Consider the following 11,087-nt stretch of genomic DNA (forward strand, 5'->3'; position numbering starts at 1 on the left):
ACATCATGTCTGCTTCACTCGAGGTTGCGAGCTTGCGGCTTATCTGACAAGGAGGAGCAGTTGAAGCGAGCTGATTGGCTGAGATCTGCAAAGAAAACGAGGAAAGTTGAGGGCCGTCGCTTTTAAGAGAAATGGGAATTACAATACTTCCTCACTGAAAATCAAGGCAATTGTGTTTGACTAATTCGTAAAGCGACTGTTGCCTTGTTTAAGGATTTCAACCTAAAGAGACATGCTAACACATACGACAAGCTAACAGGGAGTGACCGCGCTGATAAAGTGAAGCAGCTCCAAGCTGAATTAGCATCACAACAGCAATTCATCACGTGGGGCTGTAAATCAAAAGTAAAAATTACTTAATATTAAATATTACAAAGTGGCCATGTTAATACTGTTGAAGTTATGAACCTGTAGACGTGACACAAACTATTACTTTCTGAAAAATATTGTAAATGACAAGAGCAAAATTCACTTGTTTTAAGTTTTAATAAAACTCCTGTTTAAAATGTTCATGAGGCAAAAATAATTTTAAACTCTTAAATTATTTCATACAGTTTGTTCAATGTTATCTGACTTTTCAGATATGAATGAAAGGCAGAATTTGTGTTTTTAAAGTTGTTCACATCTGCCTGAGTGGCTTATATTTGGTTATTTTGTCATTTAAAAAATAAAGACAATTGTTACAATGAAATTTGTTTCATAACAGTATGTATTTGCATGAAATTTCTGTAGTTAAAAAATGTCTGAAAAAACGATTGGCCCCCGTGGCCCCTTCACTTTATCAAATCTGGCCCTCCTTGCAAAGTTTGGATACCCCTGGGCTAAGCGTTGCAGGAAGTTAGACAGGAAATGCGTGAAGGGCCTTTGCCAGGTGGAAGTGTTGGGTAATGGTTTAATCCAGGTGCATGGGAACATGATCAAAAATCGTGTACGATAAGGTTTATGACTTGATGATTAGCACAACATTGCACCGTGGTACTTTGCTGCGCAGTAATAAATGCCACTGCTGTTCGGGCGCAGCTTGGGGATGACCATTTTGCACGTTTCGCCATATAGTGCGTCCCCCTCCAACTTCACATCGTTCCAGTCAGGCTCCATTGTGGGGTCTTTGTAGTACATGTATCCGATAAGCTGCATGCCCACATCGCGCTGATGGTACCACAGGATCTGGTCGTAGTCCGTTATGGTGTGTGAACACTCAATCGTGACCGAGCGGTCCGCCGCCTCCATGATGTCGGCGGGTTTCTGCATGACATTCTGTCCTAAGGAAAAGATAAAAGACCATTGAGAACGTCCGAATGATCTAACATCACATCTACATGACCGACATTTACATCTTAAAACTTAAATGCACTATTAATTGTGAAGAATAATCAAATATGAGCCTTGTTGTACCTGAGAGCGAAGTAGCAGTGGCAGCAATGCTCAACAACAAGAGGTACATCACGTCGTCTGCTTCACTTGAGGTTGCGAGCTTGCGACTTATCTGACAAGGAGGAGCAGTTGAAGCGAGCTGATTGGCTGAGATCCAGCTTCGTAATCACCTTTAATAGGCGGTCCACAAACAACTCTAGTTGTAGCTCACTTGGTAGGGACACTCACTACTAGGCTAGTAGGTGGCTGATTCAAATCTTTTGGCTGTACAGTATCAATGTCTTTGAACATATTATTACGTCTAGTCTTTTATTGATCCCCTTCACACATTCAATGTAATGGTAACAATGTTTCTTCTTTACAGAACAGTTTTAAGGCCAAGAGCTTGATGGCGCAGTGGTTGGCACAAATGATTTTATCTGACAAGGAGCAGCAGTCGAAGCGAGCTGATTGGATGATCCAGATTCGCCAGTACGTCAGCAATTGCTTCAGAACACAAACGCAAACTTGTGGCTTCATTCTCGCTATGTGACAGAACAGAGGCTAAGCGTTGCAGGAAGTTAGACAGAAAGTGATACCAACGCAATCCAGGAAGTGCGTAAAGGGTTTCTGCCAGATGGAAGTGTTTGGAATGGTTTAATCCAGGTGCATGGGAACGTGATCAGAAAGTGTGTACGATAAGGTTTATGACTTGATGATTAGCACAACATTGCACCGTGGTACATCGCTGCGCAGTAATAAATGCCACTGCTGTTCGGGCGCAGCTTGGGGATGACCATTTTGCACGTTTCGCCATATTTTGCGTTCCCCTCCAACTTCACATCGTTCCAGTCAGGCTCCATTGTGGGGTTACTGTAGTACATGTATCCAATGAGCAGCATGCTTGCATCACGCTGATGGTACCACAGGATCTGGTAGTAGTCCGTTATGGTGTGTGAACACTCAATCGTGACCGAGCGGTTCGCCGCCTCCACGATGTCGGCGGGTTTCTGCATGACATTCTGTCCTGTGGAAAAGATAAAAGACCAATTAAAAACCCCCGAATGATCTAACATCACATCTACTTGACCGACATTTACATTTTAAAAATCAAATGCACGATTAGTTGTGAAGAATAATCAAATTTGAGCACAGTATAGCCTTGTTGTACCTGAGAGCGGAGTAGCAGTGGCAGCAATGCTCAACAACAATAGGTACATCACGTCGTCTGCTTCACTTGAGGTTGCGAGCTTGCGACTTATCTGACAAGGAGGAGCAGTTGAAGCGAGCTGATTGGCTGAGATCCAGCTTTGTCATCACCTCAGCCAGTCAACAAGCTACTCTAGCTTTTATTTATTTGATATGACTCAAGAATTGTCTCTGTGCAACGGTGTGGTGTTTCTTAACAACTGAATTGAAAATGAGTCCACTGCAACGGCCACAGAATTTTTGCAAGAACAATTCATTTCAGAATGAACTATCGATACAAATGTTTTCATTTGATTGAAGGCAATGGCGTTAACCCCTCGACCAGAGCCTGCTCGGAAACAAAAAGAGATTTTGTCATATTGATAGGGTATCCATCCAAACATGTTGGGTGTTCAAAGTTTCAAGGGATAATCAGTCCGAGGCAACCCTTTCCACAGTAGTCATAATGACAGGCGACCACCTGGTGGCGTCAGTGTGCCGAGCGTCGTTGGACGATCAGGAGAAGAAGATTTGAATTAACGGTGACGTCAGAGCTTTAGGTAAATTGAAGAGAGGACGGTTTCTCAGGTAAGCTAGCATGCTAGCAAATGTTTGTCGTCTCCTGCCGCTTTTCACGACGGACGCCGTGTTTGTTGAACGATTTTCGCGCTCAAGGAGCGTTCTCCAATGCAGGAGCCACCAAATGTTTGTCGTTTCTTGCCGTCTCTCACGACGGGCGCCATGTTTGTCGGGGATGCTAATGGAAATATGTCTGCCTTTCAGGGTTGCTGGGGCAGTGGATCGGACGAGTGCCTGCACAGAGAGGGACTGGACAGGACCGCGAGACCAGAGGGTAATACTAAAAAAGTTTATTTGTAGAGCACCTTTCATACAAGAAATGCAGCTCAAATCACTTTACAACAAAGAAAGAAATTATTCATATAGGAACAGACATAAAAAGAAAACAAAAACATTCATGTATGCATACGCAATTAATAAAGGGAGCTTAAAATAGGAGCAAGCTTCATGTGGGCATTCTTGTGAATAAAATCAACAGTGGTGTGTTTTCTTCCTGTTGGTGGTCTTGTAAATAAAGTCAACTTTGGCGTCACACCTGATTCAAATGATCAGGCTCCTGCAGAACGTGAGGATGAACTGATCATTTGAGTCGGGTGTGTTTAACAAGGGAAACTTGGAAAACATGGAGGAATGCGGCCCTCGAGGACTGGACTTGGACACCCCTGCCTTACGCTGAGTGCCAAAAGTCCCAATGATCATGAGCAGCAGGGGGGGGCCCCATTTCAACCCCTTACACTGAGTGCCAAGCAGGGAAGAAATGAGTACCATTGTTATAGTCACTGGTATGACTCGGCAGGGGTTTGAACCCACCACCTCCCAATCTCAGGGCGGACACTCTCCTCTCAGGCCACTGAGCTGGTAAACACTTGTATCGTAGTATAACACTTATAGTCGTTTTTAAATAACGTGTATACCTATGTACGCCTAAATATTGTTATCCAATATATCTACTGCAATTTCACATTAGATTGCTGGTTTGAAATTTGCTTTAATATTATTTTTAATAAACATTTATGTTCAAACTTGTCTGGCGTCTTATTCCTTGTTTTTATATTCGCCAATTAAAACATAAAAATCAGACATTTGGTTAACTGCTTTATATGACAATATGTGTAGGTACACTACACGAGGTTAAAAAAAAGAGAATAAATAAATAAAGGGTTAATTGCACAACAAAAGCATTTCCTCGCACCTAGGATCGAACCAAGTTCTTACCGAGTAAGAGCTCGAGTCACTAACCAGTCGACTATTTCGACCGGCACTCTACAATTGCTTGCACTGTTTTGTACTAGTGATGTGCATTCCAGTTCTCAAGTGAACTGAATCTTTAGAATCGGTTCACTCAAAATATTTGTTCAAAAGAATCGTTCACCAAATCCTTCGCTACACTTTCTTATTTATTTTTTTTTACCTCGTGTAGTGTACCAAAATATCCCATAATTATCTGCCTAAATAATTGTGACAAATTTAAAACTATTCTACTTGTTAATGCCTACAAAATAACATTCTAACCGGAGATTGCATTGACCTAATTTTCACATGGTCCTTGTTTACATTTTGCATTTGACAATGACAGCTGTCAAGTGGCACGTTAGGGCTCTTCTTGTGTAAGTTTTATCTGTTATGGGTTTTCTTTTGTAAGTTTAACTTTGGGTACTTCGAAAGTGTCATTTTAAATTGTACTTTGCTAGGTGTTCGTGTACACAACGTGTTGTGATGACATCTGCTGCGGAGTCTTCAGCTAGTCGCTTGTGAGCTGCTCCATAAAACCATACATGTTCCATGAACTGACAGCAAGGCTTCCATAGGGTAGTGGTTAGTGCTCTGGGCTTTCACCCCAGCGACATGGGTTCGCATCTCATTGGGACCAAAAATTTTTCACTGATCTAGTGGCTTGTGAGCTGCTCCATAAAACCATACATGTTCCATGTACTGACAGCAAGGCTTCCATAGGGTAGTGGTTAGTGCTCTGGGCTTTCACCCCAGTGACCCGGGTTCGAATCTCAGTGGGACCAAAAAATTTTTCACTGATCTAGTCGCTTGTGAGCTGCTCCATAAAACCATACATGTTCCGTGCACTGAGAGCAAGGATTCCATAGGGTAGTGGTTAGTGCTCTGGGCTTTTACCCCAGCGACATGGGTTCGCATCTCATTGGGACCAAAAATTTTTCACTGATCTAGTGGCTTGTGAGCTGCTCCATAAAACCATACATGTTCCATGTACTGACAGCAAGGCTTCCATAGGGTAGTGGTTAGTGCTCTGGGCTTTCACCCCAGTGACCCGGGTTCGAATCTCAGTGGGACCAAAAAATTTTTCACTGATCTAGTCGCTTGTGAGCTGCTCCATAAAACCATACATGTTCCGTGCACTGAGAGCAAGGATTCCATAGGGTAGTGGTTAGTGCTCTGGGCTTTTACCCCAGCGACATGGGTTCGAATCTCAGTGGGACCAAAACATTTTTCACTGATCTAGTGGCTTGTGAGCTGCTCCATAAAACCAAACATGTTCCATGCACTGACAGCAAGGCTTCCATAGGGTAGTGGTTAGTGCTCTGGGCTTTCGCCCCAGCGACCCGGGTTCGAATCTCAGTGGGACCAAAAAATTTTTCACTGATCTAGTCTTCTTGTGAGCTGCTCCATAAAACCATACATGTTCGGTGCACTGAGAGCACGGCTTCCATAGGGTAGTGGTTAGTGCTCTGGGCTTTCACCCCAGCGACATGGGTTCGAATCTCAGTGGGACCAAAAAATTTTTCACTGATCTAGTCGCTTGTGAGCTGCTCCATAAAACCATACATGTTCCAGGCAGTGAGAGCAAGGTTTCAATAGGGTAGTGGTTAGCGCTCTGGGCTTTCACCCCAGCGACCCAGGTTCGAATCTCAGTGGGACCCAAAAAATTAGGTTTAGAGGTAGGGTTAGAGGTGGGGTTAGGGCTAGATGTAGGGGTAGGGTTAGAGGTAGGGCTAAGGTTAGGGTTAGTGGTAGGGTTAGAGGTAGGGTTAGGGTTAGAGGTGGGGTTGGGGTTAGGGTTAGAGGTAGGGCTAGGGTTAGAGTTAGTGCGAGGGTTGGGGTTAGGGTTAGGGTTAGAGGTAGGGTTAGGGTTAGAGCTAGGGTTAGGGTTAGGGTTAGTGGTAGGGTTAGAGGTAGGGTTAGAGTTAGTGCGAGGGTTGGGGTTAGGGCTAGGGTTAGAGGTAGGGTTAGAGGTAGGGTTAGGGTTAGAGCTAGGGTTAGGGCTAGGGTTAGCGTTAGAGGTAGGGTTAGAGCTAGGGTTAGGGTTAGAGCTAGGGTTAGAGGTAGGGCTAGAGGTAGGGCTAGAGGTAGGGCTAGAGGTAGGGTTAGAGGTAGGGTTAGGGTTAGAGGTGGGGTTAGAGGTAGAGTTAGGGTTAGGGTTAGAGTTAGGGTTAGAGTTAGAGTTAGGGGTAGGGCTAGAGGTAGGGTTAGGGTAAGAGCTAGGGTTAGGGTTAGAGGTAGGGTTAGAGGTAGGGTTAAGGTTAGAGCTAGGGTTAGAGCTAGGGTTAGAGCTAGGGTTAGAGGTAGGGCTAGGGTTAGGGTTAGTGGTAGGGTTAGAGGTAGGGTTAGAGTTAGTGCGAGGGTTGGGGTTAGGGCTAGGGTTAGAGGTAGGGTTAGAGGTAGGGTTAGAGGTAGGGTTAGGGTTAGAGCTAGGGTTAGGGCTAGGGTTAGCGTTAGAGGTAGGGTTAGAGGTAGGGTTAGAGCTAGGGTTAGGGTTAGAGCTAGGGTTAGGGTTAGAGCTAGGGTTAGAGGTAGGGCTAGGGTTAGGGTTAGTGGTAGGGTTAGAGGTAGGGCTAGGGTTAGGGTTAGAGGTAGGGCTAGGGTTAGGGCTAGAGGTAGGGTTAGAAGTAGGGTTAGGGTTAGAGGTGGGGTTAGAGGTAGAGGTAGGGTTAGAGGTAGGGTTAGAGTTAGGGTTAGAGTTAGGGTTAGGGTTAGAGTTAGGGTTAGGGTAAGAGCTAGGGTTAGGGTTAGAGGTAGAGGTGGGGTTAGAGGTAGAGGTACCATGTATGGTAGTTTAACTACCGTGTATGGTAGTTTTTTTTTTTTTTTTCCAAAAAAAAAAAAAACGGTAGTTTAACTACCATGTATGGTAGTTTAACTACCGTGTATGGTAGTTTTTTTTTTTTTTTTTTTTTTCCAAAAAAAAAAAAAAAAAAAAAAAAAAAAACGTAGTTTAACTACCATGTATGGTAGTTTAACTACCGTGTATGGTAGTTTTTTTTTTTTTTTTTTTCCAAAAAAAAAAAAAAAAAAAAAAAAAAAAAAAAAAACGGTAGTTTAACTACCATGTATGGTAGTTTAACTACCGTGTATGGTAGTTTTTTTTTTTTCCAAAGAAAAAAAAAAAAAAAAAAAAAAAAAAAAAAACGGTAGTTTAACTACCGTGTATGGTAGTTTAACTACCGTGTATGGTAGTTTTTTTTTTTTTTCCCCAAAAAAAAAAAAAAAAAAACGGTAGTTTAACTACCGTGTATGGTAGTTTAACTACCGTGTATGGTAGTTTTTTTTTTTTTTTTTCAAAAAAAAAAACGGTAGTTTAACTACCGAAAAAAAAACTACCATACACGGTAGTTAAACTACCGTTTTTTTTTTTTGAAAAAAAAAAAAAAAAAAAACTACCATACACGGTAGTTAAACTACCATACACGGTAGTTAAACTACCGTTTTTTTTTTTTTTTTTTTTTGGAAAAAAAAAAAAAAAAAAAAAACTACCATACACGGTAGTTAAACTACCATACATGGTAGTTAAACTACCGTTTTGTTTTTTTTTTTTTTTTTTTTTTTTTGGGAAAAAAAAAAAAAACTACCATACACGGTAGTTAAACTACCATACATGGTAGTTAAACTACCGCTTTTTTTTTTGGTTTTTTTTTTTTTTTGGGAAAAAAAAAAAACTACCATACACGGTAGTTAAACTACCATACATGGTAGTTAAACTACCGTTTTTTTTTTTTTTTTTTTTTTTTTTTTTTGGGAAAAAAAAAAACTACCATACACGGTAGTTAAACTACCATACATGGTAGTTAAACTACGGGTTTTTTTTTTTTTGGGGGGGGGGGGGGGAAAAAAAACTACCATACACGGTAGTTAAACTACCATACATGGTAGTTAAACTACCGTTTTTTTTTTTTTTTTTGGGGAAAAAAAAAAAACTACCATACACGGTAGTTAAACTACCATACATGGTACCTCTACCTCTAACCCCACCTCTACCTCTAACCCTAACCCTAGCTCTTACCCTAACCCTACCTCTAGCCCTACCCCTAACTCTAACTCTAACCCTAACTCTAACCCTAACCCTAACTCTAACCCTAACTCTAACCCTACCTCTAACCCTACCTCTACCTCTAACCCCACCTCTAACCCTAACCCTACCTCTAACCCTACCTCTAGCCCTAACCCTAGCCCTACCTCTAACCCTAACCCTAGCCCTACCTCTAACCCTACCACTAACCCTAACCCTAGCCCTACCTCTAACCCTAGCTCTAACCCTAACCCTAGCTCTAACCCTACCTCTAACCCTACCTCTAACGCTAACCCTAGCCCTAACCCTAGCTCTAACCCTAACCCTACCTCTAACCCTACCTCTAACCCTAGCCCTAACCCCAACCCTCGCACTAACTCTAACCCTACCTCTAACCCTACCACTAACCCTAACCCTAGCCCTACCTCTAACCCTAGCTCTAACCCTAGCTCTAACCCTAGCTCTAACCTTAACCCTACCTCTAACCCTACCTCTAACCCTACCTCTAACCCTAACCCTAGCTCTTACCCTAACCCTACCTCTAGCCCTACCCCTAACTCTAACTCTAACCCTAACTCTAACCCTAACCCTAACTCTAACCCTAACTCTAACCCTAACTCTAACCCTACCTCTAACCCTACCTCTACCTCTAACCCCACCTCTAACCCTAACCCTACCTCTAACCCTACCTCTAGCCCTAACCCTAGCCCTACCTCTAACCCTACCACTAACCCTAACCCTAGCCCTACCTCTAACCCTAGCTCTAACCCTACCTCTAACGCTAACCCTAGCCCTAACCCTACCTCTAACCCTACCTCTAACCCTAGCCCTAACCCCAACCCTCGCACTAACTCTAACCCTACCTCTAACCCTACCACTAACCCTAACCCTAGCCCTAACCCTAGCTCTAACCCTAACCCTACCTCTAACCCTAACCCCAACCCTCGCACTAACTCTAACCCTAGCCCTACCTCTAACCCTAACCCCAACCCCACCTCTAACCCTAACCCCAACCCCACCTCTAACCCTAACCCTACCTCTAACCCTACCACTAACCCTAACCTTAGCCCTACCTCTAACCCTACCCCTACATCTAGCCCTAACCCCACCTCTAACCCTACCTCTAAACCTAATTTTTTGGGTCCCACTGAGATTCGAACCTGGGTCGCTGGGGTGAAAGCCCAGAGCGCTAACCACTACCCTATTGAAACCTTGCTCTCACTGCCTGGAACATGTATGGTTTTATGGAGCAGCTCACAAGCGACTAGATCAGTGAAAAATTTTTTGGTCCCACTGAGATTCGAACCCATGTCGCTGGGGTGAAAGCCCAGAGCACTAACCACTACCCTATGGAAGCCGTGCTCTCAGTGCACCAAACATGTATGGTTTTATGGAGCAGCTCACAAGAAGACTAGATCAGTGAAAAATTTTTTGGTCCCACTGAGATTCGAACCCGGGTCGCTGGGGTGAAAGCCCAGAGCACTAACCACTACCCTATGGAAGCCTTGCTGTCAGTGCATGGAACATGTTTGGTTTTATGGAGCAGCTCACAAGCCACTAGATCAGTGAAAAATGTTTTGGTCCCACTGAGATTCGAACCCATGTCGCTGGGGTAAAAGCCCAGAGCACTAACCACTACCCTATGGAATCCTTGCTCTCAGTGCACGGAACATGTATGGTTTTATGGAGCAGCTCACAAGCGACTAGATCAGTGAAAAATTTTTTGGTCCCACTGAGATTCGAACCCGGGTCACTGGGGTGAAAGCCCAGAGCACTAACCACTACCCTATGGAAGCCTTGCTGTCAGTACATGGAACATGTATGGTTTTATGGAGCAGCTCACAAGCCACTAGATCAGTGAAAAATTTTTGGTCCCAATGAGATGCGAACCCATGTCGCTGGGGTGAAAGCCCAGAGCACTAACCACTACCCTATGGAAGCCTTGCTGTCAGTTCATGGAACATGTATGGTTTTATGGAGCAGCTCACAAGCGACTAGCTGAAGACTCCGCAGCAGATGTCATCACAACACGTTGTGTACACGAACACCTAGCAAAGTACAATTTAAAATGACACTTTCGAAGTACCCAAAGTTAAACTTACAAAAGAAAACCCATAACAGATAAAACTTACACAAGAAGAGCCCTAACGTGCCACTTGACAGCTGTCATTGTCAAATGCAAAATGTAAACAAGGACCATGTGAAAATTAGGTCAATGCAATCTCCGGTTAGAATGTTATTTTGTAGGCATTAACAAGTAGAATAGTTTTAAATTAGTCACAATTATTTAGGCAGATAATTATGGGATATTTTGGTACACTACACGAGGTAAAAAAAAATAAATAAGAAAGTGTAGCGAAGGATTTGGTGAACGATTCTTTTGAACAAATATTTTGAGTGAACCGATTCTAAAGATTCAGTTCACTTGAGAACTGGAATGCACATCACTAGTACAAAACAGTGCAAGCAATTGTAGACTGCCGGTCGAAATAGCCGACTGGTTAGTGCTCTTGCTCGGTAAGAATTTGGTTCGATCCCAGGTGCGAGGAAATGCTTTTGTTGTGCAATTAACCCTTTATTTATTTATTCTCTCTTTTTTTTTTACCTCGTGTAGTGTACCTACACATATTGTCATATAAAGCAGTTAACCAAATGTCTGATTTTTATGTTTTAATTGGCGAATATAAAAACAAGGAATGAGGCGCCAGACAAG

The sequence above is a fragment of the Syngnathus scovelli genome, chromosome 14, assembly GCF_024217435.2.
Source record: "Syngnathus scovelli strain Florida chromosome 14, RoL_Ssco_1.2, whole genome shotgun sequence".
NCBI lineage: Eukaryota > Metazoa > Chordata > Actinopteri > Syngnathiformes > Syngnathidae > Syngnathus > Syngnathus scovelli.